We start from the raw sequence: 27,192 nt of genomic DNA, 5'->3' as shown, positions 1-27,192 counted from the left end.
GTACTACGCTGTTAGAATAGGTACAGAACGTATCTAAATTAGTTGATAAAAAAGCCTATAGATTTATGTATTGGTACTACGCTGTTAGAATATATATATATATATATATATATATAGAGCTTTTCTCTGTATTGGTACTACGCTGTTAGAATAGGTACAGAACGCTTCTAAATTAGTTGATAAAAAAGCCTATAGATTTATGTATTGGTACTACGCTGTTAGAATATATATAGAGCTTTTCTTTGTATTGGTACTACGCTGTTAGAATAGGTACAAAACGTTTCTAAATTAGTTGATAAAAAAAGCCTATAGATTTATGTATTGGTACTACGCTGTTAGAATATATATAGAGCTTTTCTCTGTATTGGTACTACGCTGTTAGAATAGGTACAGAACGTTTCTAAATTAGTTGATAAAAAAGCCTATAGATTTATGTATTGGTACTACGCTGTTAAAATAGATATAGAGCTTTTCTCTGTATTGGTACTACGCTGTTAGAATAGGTACAGAACGTTTCTAAATTAGTTGATAAAAAAAGCCTATAGATTCATGTATTGGTACTACGCTGTTAGAATATATATAGAGCTTTTCTCTGTATTGGTAGTACGCTGTTAGAATAGGTACAGAACGTTTCTAAATTAGTTGATAAAAAAACCTATAGATTTATGTATTGGTTCCTACGCTGTTAGAATATATATAGAGCTTTTCTCTGTATTGGTATAACGCTGTTAGAATAGGTACAGAACGTTTCTAAATTAGTTGATAAAAAAGCCTATAGATTTATGTATTGGTTCTTACGCTGTTAGAATATATATATAGAGCTTTTCTCTGTATTGGTACTACGCTGTTAGAATAGGTACAGAACGTTTCTAAATTAGTTGATAAAAAAGCCTATAGATTTATGTATTGGTTCCTACACTGTTAGAATATATATAGAGCTTTTCTCTGTATTGGTACTACGTTGTTAGAATAGGTTCAGAGCTTTTCTAAATTAGTAGATAAAAAGCCTATAGATTTCTGTATTGGTACTACGCTGTTAGAATAGGTACAGAGCTTTTTTAAATTAGTAGATAAAAAACCTGTAGATTTTTGAATTGGTACTACGCTGTTAGAATAGGTACAGAGCTTTTCTAAATTAGTTGATAAAAAAGCCCATAGATTTCTGTATTGGTACTACGCTGTTAGAATAGGTTCGGAGCTTTTCTAAATTAGGTAATAATAAAGTTTAATAATTCTGAGAATATGTTGTAAATATTTTGAATAAGTTGTAGTTCTTCATTATTCTTAAGTTGTATGAAATTGTGTAGCCTACAGTTTGAACGTTTGTATGTATGTATGTACTGCACCTACGTACTATACGCATGTATGTAGGCCTATGTAGGTATGTATGTATACATGCATGTAGCCTATGTATGTAACTTATGTACTGTATGTAGGCCTATGTACCTATGTAGGCCTGTGTACGTAGTCATGTTATGTGTGTGTGCTTATGAATGTATGCCCTGTGTTAGTACTGTACGTACTGTATGCGCACTTAAGCGTAACTTACGTGCGTAACATCGTTTCCTGATGTACTGTAGCTGTTCGATATTGCTTTTTGGCAGCTAAGTTGGATTAGTTCTGCATTTACATGGTATTTGAGATATAAAAATGGTTTCACTGTTGTAGAACATGACTTCTTGTACATTCTCATTAATTAGGCTTCATGTCTTTTCAAAGGAGGGAAGTAAAAGTCACCAGACAGCAAACCGATGCTAACAATTGGTATTGAATTGCCACCACGGAATATTAAAAAATAATTATAGGCCTAATAATATAAATGTTTGGAGAAAGCAGTTGTATTGCATGATTTCTTACAATATTCGCTCTTCTCAGAGATGTTTCATTGCAACATTATTCTCTCTATATTGTCATCTCGTCATCTCTGAAGACCTCTATAGGCCCTAGTAGGCTACTTGCGTCTCGGAAGTCATATTAAGTTGTTCTCAATTGATAAATAGAATATGTAATAAATTCTTTCATTCATTGTGTTCTGCCCAAGGACAAGTCTTTCACTGCAAACCCAGCAGTCTACAAATATAGTAAATATATAATATTAAATAGTCAACTATAGGCTATTCATCCTCGATGGCCTAATGGTTGTCATATTTATCTTTCGATCCGAGGTTCGCGAATTAGGACCAGGCCGAGTACAATGTTTTTCGAAAATGAGGCAAAGCCGGGAATGGTAGATTTGCAATTGAAATCACCTTAGGGAATCCTGTGCCTTAATATGTTTGCAGGCAAAATTACTAATCAGTTTCTCGGTCATACAGTATTTCATTCTTCGGCAGATGTTTCTACATAGGCCTATTATACGACTTCAGCTGATCTCTTAGGGTGCTATGCATAGACATTTCGCTAGCCCGCGCTACGAGCACGCTAAACTAGCCCCGGCTATCGACTGATACTTGTACAGGATTCATATCATATCATATTGCTAACACTGGTTTATGAATACGGAAAACGTTAGTTAGCTGATCATTCACCGGAAGCCCGCGCTAAGAATGTCTACGAATATGACCCTTATAGTCGAAACAAGACATCAAAACCTCTGAACTACTATCAATACGAAGGTTCTTAAGACCTCTGGACGTCCATTAAAACTTGCGAAAAGTAACAAAACAGTGTTTGATATTCCTATCCGATTTTAAGTAGGTGGTCTAAGTGGACTGTACTTAATCTTTTGACCACCTTGTGTGATTTCCTAGACACATTGCTGTCACAGAAAACGAAGAAACGAATAGTCAAAAAGGGTGTTTCTTCTTTCTCTGCAGAACCAGAGTTCTCTATCGTTCTTTCCACATATGTTGTACTCAACGTACGAAGAGATATGCGTAAGAAATTCACGACTTGGAGCTAAGCATCAGATATGATTCAGGCTTAAATTTTTCATTGAGGGCCCAAGACCTGACTTCCCAAATCATTACTATTACCAGGAACGTAATTAATTTGCACTATAACTAATATAATTGTAATATTCTTGATTGAGAAACTAGTAATTCTGAATTCGAATGTGTTATTGAACACAGTGCCAGATAATCCGATTTGCATTTGCAATTTGGATGACCATTTGCCGTGATGATGAATTCATAATGACTTGAAATAGATGAGGGCAACGCACACGACCGCACAATTCTGGTCGATACAATCGCACTTCGCTGCTCTCTGATTGGAGAACAAAAGCTGCAGCTACGCAATTTCCCGGGGCTCGCGATCCCGCACCATCCGTCACCATGGCGACCGCGGCACGGGCCCCCTAATCCCACTTCATCCCGACCCATGTGGGAGCACCTGGAGAGGATGTGAGCGCCCTCACACATCTCCAGGATTAGAGAGCTTGTAAATCTAACGTCCAGGTATGCGACGTACACATCTTAGCCGCACGACTTTTACTTCCTCGTTTTATGAAATAGGCTATCTAGAAAAAACATCGTGATGCTGCAGAAAGGTTCATTTTGAGACTTTCAAGAATGTCCAGTCAACGTTTAAGCTCTATCTATAGTGAAGGACAGAGGGAATTATACAATATAGAAAAGGGCAGTTATGTATAATAATTCATTACTCAGGCCTGTGATGAAAAAAACTTAAAAAAAAACTTCAGATCTTCTTGTATTTTTGTGTGCTGAAGCCAGAAATGACATAAAAAGGTACATCATGCACCATTGTTACACAAAACTATATTTTATGTGTTATATTATTAATATAGGCTACTATAGTCCCGTGGCTCTAATTTGCAGCAGCCAATCACGTTGCAGGTCGGCTACATTTAAACGTGTGCGTCTTGTGATTCGCTGATGAAGATGTAAAGCATTTCCTAAGGCTGGATAAATACTTAATATATAATCGCCCGCCATTTTGGCTCCTTCGTTGGTGTTCGCAGAAAGCACACGAGGACGTTATTTGCCGCTCAATTATTTGCTGAATTACAGTGCGTTTGATTTATTATCATAGGAGCTACGACAGGATAATGTTTAACGGTCTGGCAAATAGATCCCTCGTCTGGTAGCTCGGCAACGAAAGAACAAAAATGGCGAACGATACTACCTACCTAGACTTTATAGAGCCTTGACTTCCTAAGACGTAAGCAAAGAGGAGGAGTCACGCCGGGAATAACAGCGTCGCAACTGTAGTAATTTTGCTGCGTCCATAACCCAGTGCTCTAATGTAAAATTTTGTACTAACCTGTCGGTAAGGATCAGAAACATAATGTAGAAGGCTGTGTAATGTAGAGAGTGAAAGTCCTGAAGAGTTTACTAGTTTGAACTCAATGATTTAATAAGATATTTAGGATTACCAAAGGAAGAAGATGAGGTCTTATACTCCAGATTAAAATAAGTAAATTTGCTTACATCAGAAACATTTCTTCATTGGTACAGGAGTACAAAAGAGTAATTTACTCCCTAACTTTCACAAGAGGATGCCTTAATATACCGCAGTGATATTCCTGGTTTGATACAAAAGTTTAATGTTCAGTACGAAGTGGATGAATGGAGACTCTTATTGAAAAGAAATCTGAAGGCAGTGATCAGTACTTTTGCACAAGGTGATAAAGGACATCCTCTCCCTATAAAGAGACGAATTAATGCTAAAGAGGCTGTAATTGATCTTATGAAGAAAAGGCAACTGTGTTGGTTTGGTCTCTTTGTAAGAATGGAAAAACAGCATGCTCTAAAAGAATGTTTAAATGGATTTCGGATGGCAGAGAGTTATGGGGCAGACCAAGGAGACATGATTTGAGGGCATCAGAAGGGCTATGACTGTCAGGGATCTTCATGAGAAGATGCTCTAGATAGAGAAGTGATGATTAGGAACAGGAAGGCGGCAACAGAGCAGCTGCGAAACCCCTGATATGTAATATAATGCTTCTGTGAATAAGTGCCTAAGTGCCTAACCTCAAAAGCTGTATTATCTACTTTATCCAGTAATTCCACAGTCTAGTATGTACAGTCACGAAGCTTGAGTTGTGAGGGTGCTAGGAACAATAGACTGTGCAGGTACTATTTCGCATTGTCTGTAATAAGACGATATTAGCGATCCTAGTGGTGAGCAACTATCTGTGGATGCATATTCCCTACGTATTGAGCTTCGTGACTGTATATACTAGACTGTGGTAATCCTAAGAGCAGGGTATAACTAACTTACTCTGTGTCCTTGGAAATAACATTACTGTTTCTGTGAAGCAGATAAAGTACTACTACTCCTACTGCTACAACTGCCACTCGTCCTCCTCCTCCTCCTCCTACTACTACTACTACTACTACTACTACTACTGTTACTACTACTACTACTACTCTACTACTGCTACAACTGCCACTCCTACTACTACTACTCCTACTGCTACAACTGCCACTCCTCCTTCTACTACTACTACTGCTACAACTGCCACTCCTCCTCCTCCTACTACTACTACTACGTGCTACAACTGCCACTCCTACTACTACTACTACTGCTACAACTGCCACTCCTCCTCCTACTACTACTACTACTGCTACAACTGCCACTCCTCCTCCTCCTCCTACTACTACTACGTGCTACAACTGCCACTCCCACTACTGCTACAACTGCCACTCCTCCTCCTCCTACTACTACTACTACGTGCTACAACTGCCACTCCTACTACTACTACTACTACTACTACTACTGCTACAACTGCCACTCCTCCTCCTACTACTACTACGTGCTACAACTGCCACTCCTCCTACTACTACTACTACTGCTACAACTGCCACTCCTCCTCCTACTACTACTACGTGCTACAACTGCCACTCCTCCTCCTCCTACTACTACTACGTGCTACAACTGCCACTCCTACTACTACTACTACTGCTACAACTGCCACTCCTCCTCCTCCTACTACTACTACGTGCTACAACTGCCACTCCTACTACTACTACTACTACTACTGCTACAACTGCCACTCCTCCTCCTCCTACTACTACTACGTGCTACAACTGCCACTCCTACTACTACTACTACTACTGCTACAACTGCCACTCCTCCTCCTCCTACTACTACTGCTACAACTGCCACTCCTCCTCCTCCTACTACTACTACTGCTACAACTGCCACTCCTCCTCCTCCTACTACTACTACTGCTACAACTGCCACTCCTCCTTCTACTACTACTACTACTACTACTACTACACTACTATTACTACTGCTACAAGTGCCATTCCTACTACTACTACTACTACTACTACTACTACTACTACTACTACTACTACTACTACTACTACTACTACTACTACTCGTGTGCGTCAGGGATCACACCGGCAGCTGAATTGCGGCAGAGGTGACAGACCAATAGTGAGTGATTTCGTAATCAGAGTGCACGATGTATCACTGTAGCAATGCCCAAGAAAATCGAGCCTTTTTGGGAGGGGCACATAACAACTCTTTCCGATGCCAAGTACAGTTACGTGAAAATCATAGGAGCCTGCAAAACACGTGGTTTCGTTATTTCCAAGAAAGGCATCTTGTGTGTACCTAATAAGACTGGTAAAGCTGGATGGGATTAATTCCAGAGTGGAAAAAGCAAGCAAATCCACCCCCTCACAAGTCGCAGCACCCCACGAGATGATACAAATTAATTCCAGTCGAGCTTTACCAATCTTATTAAGTACACAGAAGATGCCTTTCTTGGATATAACGAAACCTCGTTTATTGCATGCTTCTTTTATTTTCACTTAACTGTACTTGGCATTGGAAAGGGTCGTAATGTACCCCTCCCAAAAAGGCTCGATTTTCTTGGGAATTTCTGCTGTGAGTGGCCGTGCACTCTATGAGATCTCTCACTACTGGTTTGTCACCTTGCGCCACAGTTCAGCTGTCGTGTGACTCCTGACGCATATCATGCCACACAAATTCGTTATCAGAGATCTGAAACAACTCTGTACTACTACTATACTACTACTACTACTACTACTACTACTACTACTACTACTACTACTACTACTACTACTACTACTACTACTACTATTACTACTACTACTACTACTACGGATAATGGACTGGTAATAATTCTCTCCTGACTCAATTTAATTTTTATGAATGCCTATTTTTTTCTTGAATAGTAACATGTGGTAAACATATCCTAGTATACAATACGTTGCATTTTCTGTCAATAAAATTACTTAGTGTCGAGAAATCAATAGATACATCATTCTCTTTATTAGAATTGCTGGCCTTAGTACAAATTCTTTTCCTAGGTAACATAAGTCAACTTTTTATTCCATGTCTTTCCTTTGGATTATAGTAGGCACTGCTTGCGTTACCACACACTTGTGATTAACGCAAATGAAGAGAAATGTAAACATAATTATCGTAATTCGTCATCGCCCGTGACTGTAGACGTGGACAGCTTTGTACGCATATTAATTTTAATCCGATTAATCCATCCACGAGGTGCCAACAGAGGACAGCAGTATTAATGTGTCCATATGCCACAGGTGAGGAGCGTGAAGTGTGCTTTATTTGGCACAGGAAGAAGCCTTGTCAGGGTCCTGACGTCGGGGCATTACTCTCAGCGTCCATGTGGGTCGTGTAGCACAACGTTTTACACGTGTTAACTTCAATCCGCGGGGAGTTTCCTGCACGATTCTTTCTTTTGTTTCGTTTTTCACTACATTGTAGTTTGTAAATTCAGTTCCGGGTACAATTCTTTATCCTTTTCCTCTAAAATTGAGACCCGATTGAATTTGAAACTCCTTTTCGGATTTCACGGCAGTGTTTATAAAAGCAGTATTATACTCGTTTCAAAATAATATGTACGGACGTAACATAAAAACACCAGAGTAACGGTTAGAAAAGAAACTTTGTTTAAATTTTATTAAGCAATGAATCTTATAACAACTTATTACATTGTAACTACAAGTCATGGATATCTTCAACTCAAACCTCAGAAATCACATTTTAAGACAAATTCCAAGCATTGGTGTGCTGTAACTTTCTCAAGAATAATTATACTGAAATAATTGCTATTTAATCCTTACAGCCCATCCTTGGAACTGTCAGACTAACATTTATTGTCTAACCAGGAAATATATTTATTTCCAGAAGACATTTCGCTATAGATGAAGTTCATCACATTGTAATAATAATAATAATAATAATAATAATAATAATAATAATAATACCTCTTTCCGACATGGATATTCAAATTGATCAGCTTATCTCTCTTTCTTGGCATTTCCAAATAATAATAATAATAATAATAATAATAATAATAATAATAATAATAATAATAATAATCACAATCGTAATAATAGCAATTACTATCTTAAGTCTTTTGTCCTTCTGCTATATCTTCAGCAGCTGTACAGAGCTATAATTTCTGTTTCGAGTAATATTTCTTAATGATTATCATTTTATTATTATTATTGTAACTCCTGTAGCCTACTTATTTTTCATTCTGTTTCATGTTATCCTCTTCCTCTTTTTGTTATGCTTCTCCCCAACTCTTTATTTTACATTTTTTCTTCGCACTTTTTCCGTTCTTCCTTCTTGATCTCAGTAAATTTTATGTTCACGTTGATTAAGGTATATGTACACCCACAAAACGCAAAAAATGATGAAAAATTAGAATTTTCAAAATATAACTATTTTAATAGAGAATTTTCTCCCCTTTAATTTGATATAATAATTTTCCATTTATGCCTTATGGTTTTCCAGATAAGTCCCATTTTTCAAAATTCTGCGTCATCAGGCACGGTCACTTCTACGAAGATCACTCCAAAAGCAATGCACAACATTTTTTTTAAATTTATTTTTTATTCTAAGCCTTTACAATTTATGGAGGTCATTTGAAAGGTGTTGGGATTATGTGGAAAAGTGACGTATTGTTTCTGAAGGATGTATCTACATTCTATGAAAATAGCAAAGCTTTAGGATAAAAATGTAATTTTTAAATAAATATTGCGGATTACTTTTGGAGTGATCCTCGTAGCTGTCAATCCCCTCGTCCAGCATTGCTTGTAAAATGAACTTCTTTCTAGTCCCAAAATAGATGCACAGATATCAGGGCATGATCATTAGATTGAAAACACGTTTTTACATAATGAAGTAATTTATAATCTTTTACAGTTAGTCATAAAACTGTAAATTTGTGTGTCAGTGATGTTGTACGTCATTTTAATAAGAGTCCAAAAGTAGAAATTAAAATACTGAGGAGGATGGGCATAAGCCCTGGGACAAACACCATCGCAGGATTTGTTGCATCAATGGAAAATAAGGACAAAAATGCCAAAAAAACATTCAACACCTGCAGTTAAAACAAGGAGGAAGTATTTGAGAGGCAGAAAGAAGCTGAAACTGGACCGACATGAAGCTGCTTAAGAGGTGACATATGATGATGGAGTCTTCTAGGCTCTGAAAGTTTGTGGCTCATTTCCTGCAAATAGAAATTTTAGAATATTTAATTCTTTTAAACATGATATCTCAGCCAAATATGGTGATACCAAAAAGATATTCGTGTCATTTTAAAGCTTGAAATGTTCCCCAGTGTCTGACAAAGAGTAAAATAACATTAATATAGTTAATAATTATCTATGGATTTTTACATGATTTATGCAACATAAAATATTATTGTAAGTTACATATATGGTAATATTTAATTAATGTAAATGAAAATAAAAAATAGTTCTATGCCAGGCACTAAAGAATAGTTTTAGCTATAAAACAGTGAAGAAACTGTGGCTGTATCTTAAAAACTACATGAGCTATCATGGTTCAAGTTGTATTTCAAAATTATGAACAAAATAATTTTTATAAACAATTTAGACATAATTTCAAGGGATCTGTTCACTTCATCCTCTTTCTGGTCCCATTCTCAATTGTATAAAAATTTTACAGATCAAAATTATGCAAAACAAAATTTGTTGTATGTAAAGGTGTACATATACCCTAAACTCATAAGAAGTGAAGGTTTTATTGTGAATCGTTTCTTTCAAGCTTTGCACGTCAGTTTTCTCATGAACGGAATATCATCATTAAATACGTTAAGTGAATGTGCATAGGCGGGTACAAGATGTAGAACCTATCACGACCAGTGTGCGGTAGTCAGCCATTTCAATAAATTGTGATAGGCTACCTTGATACGGAAGTCAACAGTCAGTCACTTTCTACTCCCACCGTGACCCGAAGTTCAAACGTGAGACAGGTGTACCACCATTCAGGTCTCGAATTTTCTTGTACTTACTTATTGCGAGGTCAGGGGTTATCCGCCTTTTATTGCGTGGGTTATCAATCAACACAACTCATTTAATCAACAGTGTAAAGCACACGGCTGTGGGAAGAATTATTACATCTTTCCTCACGAGTTAGTTTCTAACAGTCGCGTTTCTCAGAATTACGTTTTTATAGTCATTTATGGTCATAAACTTAGTGACTGTAATGTGTATACCATTAATATGGTTAGGAAATTCATGAATTTGCATATATATATATATATATATATATATATATATATATATATATATTTTTTCAAAGATTGATATTGATATGCTGAGATCTGTGCGTATTACACTTTTTTTTTGTTCTTTAGATGAATTTCATTCCGCATGAAAGTACATGGTTTTGCACTTTTAAATAACCGTATCATTTTCTTTGAATGTATTCTAATACAGAATATGTAGCATTAGCCTTGTAAAGATAATTAAAACATTTAAAAATTTCTTGAAAAGAATTTAAAATGATATTTGTGCTGACGTTAAGACTTCAGTTTACTAACGGATTAAAAGAAATTAGTTTCCTTTATGACTTTAAGTTTCTGTTAATAATAATAATAATAATAATAATAATAATAATAATAATAATAATAGTAATAATAATAATAATAATAATAATACTGGCTTTTAAGGAACCCGGAGGTTCATTGCCACCCTCACATAAGCCCGCCATTGGTCCCTATCCTAAGCAAGATTAATCCATTCTCTATCATCATATCCCACCTCCCTCAAATCCATTTTAATATTATCTTCCCATCTACGTCTCGGCCTCCCTAAAGATCTTTTTCCCTCCGGCCTCCCAACTAACACTCTATATGCATTTCTGGATTCGCCCATACGTGCTACATGCCCTGCCCATTTCAAACGTCTGGATTTAATGTTCTTAATTATGTCAGGTGAAGAATACAATGCGTGCAGTTCTGTGTTGTGTAACTTTCTCCATTCTCCTGTAACTTCATCCTTCTTAGCCCCAAATATTTTCCTAAGAACCTTATTCTCAAACACCCTTAATCTCTGTTCCTCTCTCAAATTGAGAGTCCAAGTTTCACAACCATAAAGAACAACCGGTAATATAACTGTTTTATAAATTCTAACTTTCAGATTTTTCGACAGCAGACTGGATGATAAAAGTTTCTCAACGGAATAATAACAGGCATTTCCCATATTTATTCTGTGTTTAATTTCCTCCCGAGTATCATTTATATTTGTTACTGTTGCTCCAAGATATTTGAACTTCTCCACCTCTTCGAAAGATAAATTTCCAATTTTTATATTTCCATTTCGTACAATATTCTCGTCACGAGACATAATCATATACTTTGTCTTCTCGGGATTTACTTCCATACCTACCCCTTTACTTGCTTCAAGTAAAATTCCCGTATTTTCCCTAATCGTTTGTGGATTTTCTCCTAACATATTCACGTCATCCGCATAGACAAACAGCTGATGTAACCCGTTCAATTCCAAACCCTCTCTGTTATCCTGGATTTGCCTAATTGCATGCTCTAGAGCAAAGTTAAAAAGTAAAGGTGATAGTGCATCTCCTTGGTTTAGCCCACAGTGAATTGGAAACGCATCTGACAGAAAGTGACCTAGGCCTATACAAACTCTGCTGTACGTTTCACTGAGACACATTTTAATTAATCGAACTAGTTCCTTGGGAATACCAAATTCAATAAGAATATCACATAAAACTTCTCTCTTAACCGAGTCATAGCCTATGCCTTTTTGAACTCTATGAATAACTGATGCACTGTACCCTTATACTCCCATTTTTTCTCCATTATCTGTCGAATACAAAATATCTGGTCTAATAATACTAATAATATAATAGAATGTTTTATTTTCGCTGGCAGAGTTAAGGCCATAAGGCCTTCTCTTCCACTCAACCAGCCTTAATCAGTACAATAGTTATATACATATTTAAATTAGGAATATTTACATTACACTTAAAAGATTCTCCAGCAATATTCTTCAGTTGTTTTAACGATTAGTACATGTTTATTTAAATTGAGATAAAACCTATAAGAAAAAGTAATAACTTAATTAATGAGCTAATGTAATTCAATTCCGTCTATATGCAATATGTAAAGAATTATAATTAAGTCGAGAGCTAGTTGGTTAAAATGATGAGAATTAATTTAATAGAAGTTTACTAGAACTATGTTGTAGGGAGCAAAATATAAATCTAAAATATATTGATAGGCCTATAATGAGAATATTAATGTCATGAGATTTTGCCATTAAAGGTTTTGTATTCTATTTAGAGAAATTAATGGTAATAATAAAAATGAACAGATGTTAGTTTCATTATACGTAATAAATATTAATAATTGATTAGTAATTAATCTGTTAAGTAAGAATTTATATAATTTTGACCTGAATGAAGTTATTGTCCACTGGAAAGCTAGTTCCACTATATGTCTGATATTATTCATGCTAAATGTTTTCGTGTTGATTTTGAAGACACTCTTGTGACGAGAACTCCTTTCGACGTAGCGTAATGTTACTGGTGCTCACTTAAAAGACAATAATTGCTCCACATAAAAGGGGCAAGTCTTTAGGTACGTCCAAGGTTTTTCCTTCGAGAATATCTCGGATTTTGTGAAGTGATTGATATTCAGGATTTCTGTAAATAACTTGAGTTACTTTGTTTATTTCCTGTCCTGCACTATCCGAAATAAACATTAAATTACATCTGTGAAAACAAAAGGCCTTACCTTGAATCATTCATTAAATCTTTTTAATGCTGTACTACCATATCTATTATCAAGCAATACATCTCACTTGACGATATGTGTCAGAGGAAGAACAATTGTTTGTATGTATATATAGCTAGTCGGCGATGTATACAATGGAGGGGGAGAGGAACTAGCCTCCCTACCCCATTACTATTACAAGAAATGAGGTTATCAAATGCAAAACTCGTCTTATCCAGGTAAAGTGATTTGTCAGAAAACAGGAAAAACCGTTATGGATATGGACAATTTTGCATTTGATAGTAGTTTTCTAGCTCTATAGACAAGATTTGCACAAACCGACTATATCAGTAGATAGAGAGCTGCGAGAAGTACAACATTCCATATATGTAACTCTTTTTTTTTTTTTTTTGATAAGGCGAGTTTTGCACTTGATAGACTCAAATGTTCAATATATAAATAAATTTAGCTTCCCTTATGAACAGGTTGCCAGATTTGACAAAGCGTATTACATATAATTTGGAAACACACCTAAAAGGTAAAAAGATACACATTTGAAACGGTTAGGGAATCGAATGTACAAAATGTCAGAAAAATTTACACCTAAGTAGCGTTTGTGCTCATTTACAGTTAAGAAAGGGGGGAAAAAATATCACCAGATAGGTTAGAATGATTGGAATGTCATATACCGCGAGAAAAATACTAGTACGGATTTATTGGCATTGATATCTAAACCAATCAACAGCCATCGGTTAAGATAACTTGAAATTTCCATTATCACTCCCATACAAGTGATTTCTCAATATCTGAACCGATCCTTTGAGCGCACTAATGGCTATTTCCTTCACAATGCTGTGTGTTAGTCTCAGGTTTTTACATTTGTTGGCAAAGAAGGAGGGTATGGTACCACGTGCTCCCACCATCAGATCTATTACATCAATGTGGGATAGGCTATATTTATCTTTATAGAACGGGATTGTTGGTTCATAGATCCGTTTCTTTTCACTCATGCGGTTGATCTATGTCTCAAATCTGATGGTGGGATCGATAATGTATGCCGAGTTGTTCTTAATGGCAATGAAATCAATTCGCCGAACACTTCCTTGTGTAGCTAGTCCCTACACCTCTTGATGGACTGTAAACCCTACTTCCTTCAGTGCCTCGGCCAGCATAGAACGGACAGCATGGTGACGAATGTTGCGAAGGGCCTCACTATATGTGGTTTCAGCTCTAATCAACAGTAACAACAATCGAGGTTGCCAGGCAACGATATAAAACAAAAAATCTGAAATAAATGAATGAGGTGTATAAACAATTGAATGCTCTTTCATATTTAAGTATAAACATATATGGGTGTCATTTGAAATTTCTAAAGGGTGTGGCTGGGGTGTAGGTGAAATCTAAAATGCAATTAAGCCTGGTTTCAGACTTCTCCCTCAATATATATCTTAATTGACGCGTTTCTTGTTTAAATTGAATTCAATTTAAATAATTATACCTGTTAAGGTTTGTCTTGTCTCAGTAGCAATAAAACCAAGTCCCTTCAAATGAGGGTGGAGATTGTAGGAGGGTTGTAAATTTTCAGGATTCCTTTCAAAATCTTGTTATTGTACAGGATGCCGGAATTCAGTTTCTTGACAGACAAGCTCAGTGACGGAACTATACAGTACGAAGAGAGATATTTTGTTATTTTATTTTGCGCTACAGAATGTATCAACTAGTCCCTTCCGCCACTAGATGGATGGACGGCACCGCTCCACTCCCCCATCGCCATAACAACACAGACGAGGAAAGACATATCTCCTTTGTCTCTCTTTTCACAGTGAGACAAGATACATCACACAGCCTTTAGTTACTCGTATTTAGACTGGAAAGTTTTGTATACTTATTACCCTTAAAAACGTTTTCCTTCTGCATCAGAGTACTTCATTTTTCATGCCGAGAACTTTGGATTTGGATATTTCCAATTATAATATACTAATAAATAGATCGTTAGGAAATCAACATGTGAATCCGGATGTGGATTTCACGTGTTAGCGAGGATTGCAGCCCCGATTATATGGCACTCGTATCTTGTGTAATTTTTAAAGCACTATCTCGTTGCTGACTCAGAACCCACATTCTGAGCGAAGGCAAGCTATTTCCATTTGCTGACGCATTTAATTTTTACAACACTCAGATAATGCTTATATGGCTTCCCTGTTACATCGGGATACATAGTACTGCAAGTAGTGTGGGCGTTGGCAGATATCTTGCGACGAAAACCATTTTTAAAATGTCATACTTACGCCATGTTATCGCCAGTTCGTAGCAGTACATTTGACATTATCAATTGACAAAGTTTTTCTCCGTATTTTTGTAACGGTTTATTGTAATTTCTTTTATTACCTGCTTGTCACGGACGTGAGAAAAGTGTAAATTTAGAAACTGCATTTGTTATAGCAGTTGGTTTGCTCGAATTTGTAAATTGAATAGTTTACGCTTGTGTGTAGGGCTATATCATAAGCACACATATGATCGTTTTACAGTGTTTTGAAAGCGCACATTTGAAATCAATTAAAAGCACAATTTTAACGGAAGATTTTAATTCCATATATTGGTTTGGAATTGAAGGGGTTACATCAGCTTCTTGTCTATGCGGATGACGTTAATATGTTAGGAGAAAATCCACAAACGATTAGGGAAAACACGGAAATTTTACTTGAAGCAAGTAAAGCGTTAGGTTTAGAAGTAAATCCCGAAAAGACAAAGTATATGATTATGTCTCGTGACCAGAATATTGTACGAAATTGATATATAAAAATTGGAGATTTAGCCTTCGAAGAGGTGGAAAAATTCAAATATCTTGGAGCAACAGTAACAAATATAAATGACACTCGGAAGGAAATTAAATGCAGAATAAATATGGGAAATGCCTGTTATTATTCGGTTGAGAATCTTTTGTCATCTAGTCTGCTGTCAAAAAACAAGTGAAAGTTAGAATTTATAGAACAGTTATATTACCGGTTGTTCTGTATGGTTGTGAAACTTGGACTCTTACTTTGGGAGAGGAACAGAGATTAAGGGTGTTTGAAAAAAAGGTTCTTAGAAAAATATTTGGGGCTAAGAGGGATGAAGTTACAGGAGAATAGAAAAAATTACACAACGCAGAACTGCAGGCATTGTATTCTTCACCTGACATAATTGGGAACATAAAATCCAGACGTTTGAGATGGGTAGGGCATGTAGCACGTATGGGCGAATCCAGAAATGCATATAAAGTGTTAGTTGGGAGATTGAAGGGAAAAAGACCTTTGGGGAGGCCGAGACGTAGATGGGAGAATAATATTAAAATGGATTTGAGGGAGGTGGGATATGATGATAGAGACTGGATTAATCTTGCACAGGATAGGGACCTATGGCGGGCTTATGTGAGGGCGGCAATGAACCTGCGGGTTCCTTAAAAGCCGTAAGTATATTGCCATGGTAAAACACTTCCCTTACACAAATTTAAAATGATACTGATTTCAACTTAGCCAAAGCTGTCATAGGAAAATTTCTGAATTGGAGTTATTTCGTTTATGCAAAGAAAATTACCCCAACATTACGTTGATGAAGCAGTCTTTTGTAGTTCACTTCTTAAATATGATACAGTTGAGAAGCATGCATTTACTGAATTATTGTCAGACACCCCAGATAACCACTTAATAATGAATTTTGATGATTACATTTGAAATTAATATTCAGAAAATGACGCTGCATTTCCGCTGATATGGGTAGAGACACGCCATCTATTAGTAAATACCTCTTACCAGATATGCACATAACATTTTTGAACGCACGTCTGATATAGTCTACTGGGTGAATAATCCTCCGCGCACCCGCTTCCACTGCCTGTAGGTCTTGGGCGAGTCAAGCCGATAACCGCGGTGAACGGGTGTCAGAAAGTTCGCAGTAAATCTACCTACAGTTTGTCGAGTAAGTTGTTACTAATACAAACTTAAAAAATAAACACTTAAAAGTCCACCGTTGTGGCTGAGGGGTTACCGAGTCTAACTCCGAACCCAGCGGGCCCGGATTCGATTCCCGTTCTCCTCACTCCTATGGATGAATATCAGGTTAGTAACTTTATCAGGCGATTGGAACCCCACTCATCTTCGCCACTTCCTTTCCTCCCCTATCATACTTTCATTCATCATCCAGTTACTACTTCTGGTTTTCGGATCGCTCTACAGGCGACCTCCGAAGCTGTTGGCTCTCTCGACCGGCCTCCGTGGATTGTATTCAAGTGATGATGGATAGGTTCTGCAACGGAACCCGGGGCAGATCTTCTCGGGGGAGGACTTCCGCCTCGGACCGTTAAGGGAGTCTTGGGGGGATTGCCGAAGCAGGAGTGGTGTATGGACTCTGTTGGCTGTAGGGACCGGTCGTTAAGAGGGTCAGGTGGTTAGGTCGGTGCGTATGGAGGATCGGTGGGTACGCAGCTCATCTCATATAGGGGGGTGTACAATAGACCTCAGGTAAACTTAGGCTACAGTTTTCCGCGTATTTTATTACTAATAAACATTTAAAAAATCTACCTATGAATCATACATGAATACTCTTTGGGTCCACCGCTGTGGAGTAACGGTTGTGGTAGCGGCGGTGGCGGTGGCGGCGGCGGTGGCTGCCTCTGCAGTTAATTGGACAGTGTTTTATTACACTCTAAAAGTTTAAAGGAAGCTGATCCACTACGTCTGTTAAGAATATTTCTTTCATGGCACAGTCTAATTGCTATGGTAACTGAATAGAGTGCTATACGTGTCACACATGTTAATGTGTGCACTCTATTGTCCATACTAAAAGAAACTCATAATTCCTTCAGACTAGCGGCATTTCACACACATGGATTGATTAAGTAATTGGCACGGCTAGAACAGGCGACAGTGACTGAAGAAGAATACCAAAACACTGTGAACTATGCACAGGAATGTATAAATGTTCTGAGTCAACTTCTCTACGGTCTTCTTTGTTAATCGACGAAGAAAATGAATGTGCGTGGAAAGATAATGTATTTGTTGTAAGACGCAAAACAATATCGCAAACAATATTAAAAACTTGACGCAAACATGTCAGAATACAAATATAACAAGTCAATTTGTAGCATATTGATGTCCAACCGTAGATCAGTCAGTCAGAGGACCATCTTACACCATTGTAACAGATTGAATCCCGTGAAGATTCTTTGAAATGTTTTATCGGCCTCTGTGGTCCAAGCTCGCCGTTGGATCCGAAGTTAGCGGACTCAAACTCTGTCGAGGTCGATGAATTCTAAAGGACAATGAAGTCTTCAATATGGCTTCCTCTGGGAGGGAAGTAGAACTGTTGTAGATTTGTGGCACCTAAAAGGATCTTGTCTCTGGTACTTGAGTCCGGAAAAAGTTTGTCGTCCACATCAAATTTTGACGCTTAATAACTTGCGTAATTGAAGTTGCGACCCACTTTTGGGAGAGACATTTCTTTGCGATCCCCACTACTGTACCAGTACTTAACCCCAATTCAAAAATATATATCCTTGTAAAATCGAAAATAACGATGATTTTACTCAAAATCATTATACACCACCGGTTTCTGCGAGATGGTAAATTGTAATATGCAAACCTATTGACCAATTCTCTTTGCCCTCTTAGACTGGCATTTCTTGCTATATATAATTTATTTCAAGAAATAGTCTGCCCAGGCATCCTGGGTTGCCAAAAACACAGAATAACACACATATAAGAATAGTAATGATTACAGTAAGATAGATGAGCCAAATTGAAATGTGAACTAGGAGCTTAAGTTTAAGAAATAATAAATTTGTACATATATATATATATGTAACAATCACACACTAACGAATAGAAAAGTGGGGGGGGGGAATATGATATTCCGTATAAATGATTTTTCAGAATTGCCATAGATCCTTTAATGGTTGAAGTAATTATTTTTGGAATGATGTCATGGATTCCAAATGTTTTGATAGTGTTTACAGTTGATCGTGGGATGGTGCCCCTCGCTCCGATCATTAAACCATGTACTTCCCAGGTGCCTTCCATCTGATATTTTTCTCGAAAATACGGAATAGTAGGCTCATAAATTTGTTGTTTTTCTTTGTTGACCTCGGATGGTTGGGTCTGGCTCATCTCAAATCTAACAGTTGGGTCCAGTATAAAGCCTTTACTATTAGTCTTGTCTAGAGCCACGATGTCCGCTCTTCTAATTCCGCCGCCTTCAGGCGCAACGCAGTGCACCTCTTCATGGACCCCGAAGGATTTGTTTCTAAGGGCTTGTGCTATTAGTTTTCGGATGTTATGATGGCGTGAATTTCTCAGGAGTTCTCCATGCTGACAGGATCCTAGGACGTGTGCTAAGGTTTCAGATACTGCAACGGAAACCGTCCAAGGATCTCCCATGAAGACTTCTCACTGGTGCTACGTTAGCATTCATCTTAATTGCGTCCCGCCATTCAGAGGAAGACAGACCCTCCTTAGAAAAAATCCATTTATTTCCGGGAGTATATTCTTGAAATAAAATAACACCTTTTCCTTTATGTGGAAGCGCACACCATTTGTCGTACTCTTGTTTCCTAAGATTTTGTCGTAGTTTATGGACATTGATGTTACTTATATCCAGATCTTCAGGTGGAATTTTTAACTTCCTGGAACATACTTTCTTTTCTGCTGCTATGTTCCTTGTAGAAACGACAAGAGGATTCGAGGTTCTCAATAATGTGTTGCAAATATTGAGATGCTGTAAATATGCTTCCCATTGAGCTTTGAAAAGGCTGAGACCCTTATATTTACGTTCGGTGTACAACATCGCGTCGGGCGTGTCTCCTGGCAAACATAAAATTTCCTTCACCGAACTTTTAATTAACTTATCCACATCTTCGAGAAACCGGTCAGAAAGCTGGTGAAGGGGAGCATTTTGAAGAGGATAAACAAGTATAGGCCAAATATACTTAGGGAAACCCTTCCAATAGTAGTTTGCAAGGCCAATAAACAACCAGAGATTATTGTTATTATTGTTATTTTTCCCCTCTAATAACAATGTTACCATATATTTTGTAGGACCAAAAATTAATCTTTACGTAGAACCAGAGATTAAAGCAATGGATTTATAAGAAAACTTGATCCTGGTCGACATTACTTGGCAAAAAAAAAATGTGATTTATATCAGTGTATTAAAGAACGCATGGAAAATTTAGCTTACGTACCGTATGATGTGAAAAATACTGAGTTTGTTTTTTACGGACATGCAATGAAGTTTGCACAGTTTTAAACAACGAAATTAAAAGAGGGCATTTCCATCGTTCCACAAATTCGCTAAGCTGTGGCTGACTGTTTGAGGAAAAACTTTCCGTTACAGAAAGAATGGCATGGCGCGCTTTCAAAGATGTTTGCTCAAATTTCCTTGGAAATTCTAGGGCGGACAACTACATCGAACTTGTGGAAACCATGTTAAGTGCATATGACAAAATGGGGTGTAATATGTCTCTCAAAATACACCTTTTACATTATAATTTGGATTTCTTTCCTCCTAATCTTGGAGCGCTGAACGACGAGCATGGGGAAAGATTTCATCAAGAGATATCTGAAATAAAAAGGCGATATAAACGAATATCATCATCCAGCATGCTTGCAGACTATTGTTTGTTCCTTGTAAAAGACAGCCCCGGGCCTGGTTATAAACGGAAGTAATTCAGAAAATCCTTTTAAATGATAAGTTCAAATTCCGAGATTTTTCTCATTATACACATGAAATATTTTATTGTTGTTGTGTTTTTCATATTTTAAACTATGTAACGTAATTGTTGTATCCATTGCACATTTTTCAAGTATTATGAGGCATTTTGAATCCTTAGTCTATTTTAATTTTATCAGTAACAGTGAAAAATAATTTTTTTTTCATTAAAAAATTCATTTCATTTTCCTCGGAAAATGGTACGTGATGGGGCAATCTGGATTATAAATTCAGATATAGGGCATAGATATTAGTAATATTCACCTATTTTTATTTCGGAGCAAGACAAAAAGTAAACAATTGTTGTTCAGTGATAGGCTTAATGGCTGTATCTACCACGATGTGACTCTGAAGGGTTTCTCACATACTACCACAGTCTAGTATATACAGTCACGAAGCTTGAGTTGTGAGGGTGCTAGGAACAATAGACTATGCCGGTACTATTTCGCATTGTCTGTAATGAAGCGATAGTAGCGATCCTAGTGGTTAGCAACTATTTATGGATGCATATTTACTAGTATTGAGCTTCGTGACTGTATATACTAGACTGTGGTACTACGATTTTCACTTCCTGTGCTCCATCATCGCCAACAGTAAATAGATTCTGAATAAAGAATTAGCCATAGTATTTCGTTGTCGCTTCATAGCCCGTGCGGTGGTGAAGTTAAGGGTCGATGGGGACGTCGTCGACGTGGTCAAGGTGACACAGACGGAATACCTGCCCGGTGCTGCCCGCGTCACGATCCAGTGATGGATGGCTCGTCATGCCTCGACTTCTCAACACAAGCCAGTCATTCCGTGGCTGTGACATTTCATAGCTGTGGTGCCTCTAGTTCTCTTTGTCCTTCACAGCGTCTCTCTGTTCGGTGATCAGAACTAAGGACACAAACGAACTCAATCGGCTAGCGGCTTCTTATGAAAGGTTCGTTCCAACTTGTGGTTCATGGATCAGTTCATGCACGGTTCCTGTACTATCTTATGCGCATGCGCTAGTTGAGCAGCTGCTATGGGATTGAAACTGAACTGGACGCTGTTGGAACGCTTTCACGGATCGTTATGTACTAACTCCAGAGATGCTATAACTGTGATCATCTTTGCTAAGAACTTGATGCTTAATTATTATCGTTTCGCAGCTAATTCTAATTGCAGAAAATATAATTTCGATTATTTTCTATAAAAAGATGACAAAAAATATGGAAGGCAAGAATTCTGATAATTCAGTGTCGTGTACTGGGGAATTATCATCTAAAAATAATTATTTTTTTATGTACGTTATTTATTATACTTTCAATCAAAGCTGCATGTTGAAATTGTAATTAACTATTTCAATACCCAAATAATTTCCATTCCCTTTCTTTTTGGCGAAAATTTAAATTAAATCTCTAGTTTTATTATTCGGCTGCACTGTCACTTTTCATATTAACCTCATTGATGTGAACAGTCGATCATGTCTTTCTTGTATCCAGGAGACGTTGGTGAGCTTATGCGCATGCGCGTCTCGCGTACTCTTCCCTACATGCCTCAATCCGCTGACTACTTCTGACCGTTCCGAACCCGTGTCAAAAGCTTGTTGGAACGCCCGACTGCAGTACATGTTTCCGGTTCAGGACTGGTTCGGGTTGTGTTGGAACGCTTTTTCTGTACTGCGCACGCTCACGATTGTTACGGACGGTTCCTGACTGTTGTTGGAACGAACCTGAAATAGGCTTATATCAATATTTGATTTTTGGTGAACAAAGTAGTTGTGGCACAGGTTTTCTTCAACTATTTAATCTTGTAGCTTTCATTCTCATTCCATCTTAGCTCTGTTAGGCCCGATTGTATAAGCCATTTAATCTTAGATCAGAGGTTAAATTGATCCTTGTTTCAGCTGAACTTGGAATTTTGTGCTGTATAAAGTCTAATCTGAGATTAATTTGTCTCAAACTAAAGTCAACTTTGACTGAAGAAATTTCTCGGATTAAGTTAGATGATCCAAGTTCAGTTATTTCTTTTCTGTTTGAAATATACGAGTGACAGATTGTGCAAATAAAATATCCATTATTTATTAATATCAATAGATATGACAGGTACATTTATATATATTTCTTTCAATTTCTTGCCTTAATACACAAACAATCTTATATTTTATAAGGCTCTATCGTGTTCAGCGTATCAAACAACATAACCTATAATTATATTATGTTTATAATAACCAGGGAAAGGATTTATATGTAAATACATATTTACTTATAAAGCTAATATAATTTATATTTTGCATTATCTTTATGTTTCACAATGTGTAGGGTTGAAAAATCCTACTTTTATTTTCCATATTTTTCCATATTTTAGAGTTTAGTACATATTTTCGTTAATTTCCATATATTTTCCATATTTCATATAAAACAGTCCATATTATATTAGGTTTAACAATAAAACAAAACAAAATTCCATTAACTTTTAAAAATACATTTCAACAATAGAGATTTAAACACATGTTCAGTAATCCCTTTAACATCAGAGTTATTTGAAAATTAGCAGTCCTATCAACAATGGGAAAGTAAGTTACAAAACTGTATTAATTTAATTTAAAATTTTTAACAGACTTCAGTTGTGCAGCTCAACAGTTAAATGCCAGTCAGAGTACACATAGGTTCAGTTTTGTAAATCATACTATAAAGACGGTAAATATGCCAAAAGTACGTCATTCAGTCAATTTAAAATCAAAACTAACAAGTTACATTTCAGAATTTAAAGAAGATGGTTTATCAACTGACAATAAAATATTATTTTGTAATTTGTGTCAGTGTGCAGTATCATCTACACAAAAGTTCCTGGTGCAACAACACATTACAACTAGTAAACATCAGGCCAACAAACAACTAAATTCCAAGCAGAGACAATTGTTTTTAACACAACCAACAACATCGAATGTAAGATCTGAGTTTAACATCGACCTGTGCCGTTCTCTCATCTCTGCTGATATTCCTCTCTACAAACTAAAGAATAAGGTCTTCAGGGAATTCCTTGAAAAATATACTCAACATACAATCCCGGATGAGTCAACACTTAGGAAGACGTATGCTCCATCCATCTACGATGAGACAATACAGAAGATAAGAGATGAAATTAAAGATAGTTCAATTTGGGTTTCCATTGATGAGACTCCCGACAAAGAAGGTAGACTTGTTGGTAATGTAGTTATCGGTTTGTTAAGTGAACAATATTCTGAACGAATTCTTTTACATTGTGATGTTCTAGAAAAGTGCAATAACAAAACTATAGTTAAACTGTTCAACGAAGCTATGGGTATCCTGTGGCCAAAGGGTATTATGTACGACAATGTGTTATTCTTTATTAGCGATGCTGCCCCTTATATGGTCAAAGCTGGACAAGCATTATCTGTTGTATATCCTAAATTGACTCATTTTACTTGTGTGGCGCATGCATTTCATCGTGTGGCAGAAGTGGTCAGAGACAATTTCCCTAAAGTAGATTTGTTGATTTCATCAGTGAAAAAAGTATTTCTCAAAGCTCCCAGTAGAGTTAACGTGTTGAAAGAAATGTACCCTGAAATTCCATTGCCACCAAAGCCAATTTTAACTAGATGGGGTACATGGCTAGAAGCAGTTGAATATTATGCCGAACATATAGACTCTATTAACAATGTTCTCCTTGCATTGGACTCTGAAGATGCAGTCTCAATTGATACTGCGAAAACAGTTACCTGTGACATAAGTGTGAAGAATGACTTAGCTCACATTCAGCATACATTTTCATGCATCATAAAAACGCTCAAAAGTCTCCAAAATAGGCACCTTTCACTATCTGAAAGTTTTGAAATTATAAATAGTACTGTGGAACAACTGAATCGTGGTAGAGGTAAAGTTGCAGATGCAGTAAGAGCTAAGGTGGACACTGTACTTTCAAAAAACCCTGGATATGAAGAACTACAAAAGGTTGTTGCTGTGATGAGTGGTGAATCAACAGTGAAGATTAACTTGGACTTATCCCCAGCAGACATTGTGAAATTGAATTATGTACCAGTTACTTCTTGTGACGTCGAACGCTCTTTTAGTCAGTATAAATCTATCCTCAGAGACAATAGAAGAAGATTCACTTTTCAGCACTTGAAAGAAATGTTTGTAACCTATTGTTATGGTAACAGACAATAAAAATTGTGTTTTGTTGAAACTACATTGGAAGATAAGGTACGTCCATTATATTTTTTGTTTAGTTTGATTAAAATGTACCAATATTTAACGTACATAGTCATTTTTTTATAATTTTAAGTCCATATTTAATTCCATATTTTGGTAAAAATCCATATTTAATTCCATATTTTGGTAAAAATAACTACATATATATTTACATATTTCATATATTTTTAGTCCATATAAATCCGTTCCCTGATAATAACCATTAATTATTAATGGATATGATAGGTACATTCATAAATTTTCAATTTACTGTATTACTAAACGAAAATTGTCGTTTTATAAAGCTTTATTATGTTTAGCAGTATCAAACACCATAACATGATAACAACTCGGAGAACAGTCAACCTTCTTCTTATTGTCCGCCATTATTTACATTACACAAAAAACCAGTGTCTCCAACAGAGTATACGGAAAGTCGCCAAAAAGTAGTTGTAAAGTCGCTAGATTTCTCATTATCAACAAAGAAAGATTAAATTTTGTCACTATTGGGGTGCTAAAAAGGTCACTAAATCCCTATTTAAGCAATATAAACGTTAAAAGAAATTGTTGTTGAAAAAGAGTTAAAGTCGTTAGATTGGCAACACTGAACAAACCTGTAAAATATGGTCCGCGCATCACGTATTTCACCTGTTTATGCGATGTTGCCAGATCCTTTTCACGTGAACTTAGATTGCATTTGAACCAAGGTAATTTGATCGCAGAAAAGTTTTATACAATAGTAGAAGTGTCTGAACTCGGTTCACTTTTCGATCTACGATCAAAGTTGATCTTTAGTCAGGGAGTTTTATACAATTGGGCCTTAATGTCCCACTAGTACCTTCATTCTGACTATCTTCAAGCTGTGACCAAATGAATAAGAATTCAATTCTCGACAGATCTTATAAGATTTTTGGCGAACGAAGCTGCCGTGCAATAGGCTATTTTGGTGTCTGTATTTTAATTCATCCATTGCTCCATTAATACCGAGAATAGCATCAATCACCAACTCCACACCTGTGGAGTAATGGCTAGCGCGTCTGGCCGCGAAACCAGGTGGCCCGAGTTCGATTCCCGGTCGGGGCAAGTTACCTGGTTGTGGTTTTTTCCGGGGTTTTCCCTCAACCCAATATGAGCAAATGCTGGGTAACTTTCGGTTGGACACCGGACTCATTTCACCGGCATTATTACCTTCATCTCATTCGTTCACACCTTTGGAGTAACGGTCAGCGCGTCTGGCCGCGAAACCAGGTGGCCCGGGTTCGATTCCCGGTCGGGGCAAGTTACCTGGTTGAGGTTTTTTCCGGGGTTTCATGCTGAGTAACTTTCGGTGCTGGACCTCGGACTCGGACCAGCATCTCAATCAGACGCTAAATAACCTAAGATGTTGTATGTATGTATGTATGTATTTATTCACACTGCAATGGGTATATACCCGGTGGCAGTGGTAACTAATTACACTCAATAATGACAATAATAAACTTATTAATTAAAAATACACTTATACAAATAATTAATATTAACAATAATTTATAATAATAATAATAATAATAATAATAATAATAATAATAATAATAGGGAATATCCTAAATTAAATGAAGCACGATATTAAATGAAGCACGAATGTTGATAAAGCGTCGTAAAATAACCTACTAAAATATAAAAAAATCGTCTCATTCAGACGCTAAATAACCTAGACGTTGATAAAGCGTCGTAAAAATAACCTACTAAATAACTCAATCACCAAATGAAACAGAAATCTAATTCTCGGCAGATTCTGTAAGATTTCTGAAGGACAAAGCTGCTGTGGCTAATATATTTTTTTTCGAATATTTCGGTTTTTTATTATAATCTCAATAATTGTAGTCTGAATATCCTCAGTCTGGTCTCTAAATGGATTATAATGGTCAAATTCTGTTTCGGTTTACAAAGCGATAGTGTCGCTCGTTTTCTTAGAGTATTCTCACTATTCCTTCCATTATCGTTTCAACGTTGTTCCATTAATATTAATACGTACCATCATTTAATTTATTCTGACTGGCGTCAGTTTGCTCACAAATTGGATCAGAATTCCATTCTCGACATATCCTGCCAGATCTTTCATAAAAAAAATCAATTGTAGGAGGCCTACAGATTGTCCCCTAACAATAATTGAAGATATGAGTGCAAGAACTAGATAATAACTGAAAGTAAAGTTCTGAGAAAATCGAGAAAAACTTTTTACACTACCTTAAATTTGCACTTCATAGGTAATTTGAATTTAGTGTGAAAATATAAATGAATGTACACCTTCCTTTCAATTTTCTGGCT

At 36.7% G+C, this 27,192-nt stretch overlaps 1 protein-coding gene across 7 annotated transcripts in view; it reads left to right on the top strand.

Annotated features, from left to right (window-relative positions):
- Window positions 1-27,192, top strand: part of rg (A kinase anchor protein rugose) — an 809,394-nt gene that overhangs the window by 676,706 nt on the left and 105,496 nt on the right. The gene's annotated exons all lie outside the window — the stretch shown is intronic.

The sequence above is a fragment of the Periplaneta americana genome, chromosome 1 (genome assembly GCF_040183065.1).
Source record: "Periplaneta americana isolate PAMFEO1 chromosome 1, P.americana_PAMFEO1_priV1, whole genome shotgun sequence".
NCBI lineage: Eukaryota > Metazoa > Arthropoda > Insecta > Blattodea > Blattidae > Periplaneta > Periplaneta americana.
This window is presented reverse-complemented; position numbering and strand designations above follow the sequence as displayed.